Source organism: Mizuhopecten yessoensis, unplaced genomic scaffold, assembly GCF_002113885.1.
Source record: "Mizuhopecten yessoensis strain PY_sf001 unplaced genomic scaffold, ASM211388v2 scaffold695151, whole genome shotgun sequence".
In the NCBI taxonomy this organism is placed as follows: Eukaryota; Metazoa; Mollusca; class Bivalvia; order Pectinida; family Pectinidae; genus Mizuhopecten; species Mizuhopecten yessoensis.
In genome coordinates, this window is record NW_018469495.1 from 1 (window position 1) to 631 (window position 631).

The 631-nt window shown below is 38.0% G+C and overlaps 1 long non-coding RNA gene across 1 annotated transcript; it reads left to right on the forward strand.

The window, feature by feature from the left end:
* LOC110440699 lies at positions 1-625 on the forward strand. Its single transcript, XR_002461764.1, has 3 exons — positions 1-66; positions 188-353; positions 524-625. It is a non-coding gene; the product is annotated as an uncharacterized LOC110440699 (long non-coding RNA).
* The last annotated feature ends 6 nt before the right edge of the window (positions 626-631 follow it).

Consider the following 631-nt stretch of genomic DNA (forward strand, 5'->3'; position numbering starts at 1 on the left):
TCTAAGAAGAGTTTACCAGAAACTTCGAACCGGAAGTTTGTGCGCAAACAACATTAAGAGAGTAAGGTAAGGACATGTGTATAACACTGCATCTATTCCTTGTACTTTTGTCCAACTAAATGAGTAATGTAGCGCACACTTAGTAAAAGTCTACCCTAGATTAAGACTCAAAGCTTCCATATTTCAGAAAGTTTTTCCTTGATGCAATTCCGATGGCAGGAACTAGCGATTCACTAAGCATGCTAGCTGAACTGATCAACGATGAAGAAATCACGGGAGTAGAAGCCGACATGTGGCTTACAACCTTATCTTTCATCCAACACCCGACAAAAGACATGCTTAGAGAAGTTTTGGTGAGTGTGACGATTAATGACCTGTGCATTGATATTTTACAAAAGAGGTTTATTGTTTAAATGGGTATAGCTTTGTTCATACTCGTTTGCGAATAGATATTGCAATCTAATGCTAAGCTACATCAGTTTTATATATTTTCCAAAAAAACGTTTGTCATTTATGTTTTCAGCCTCTTCTTTCCAACAACAACGGAAAAGCAATGCTCGCTGTTGGATCTCTGGTTCATAACTTCTGTCGTAAAAGGCCATGTGATGACGATATGGATGTCAGCAACATT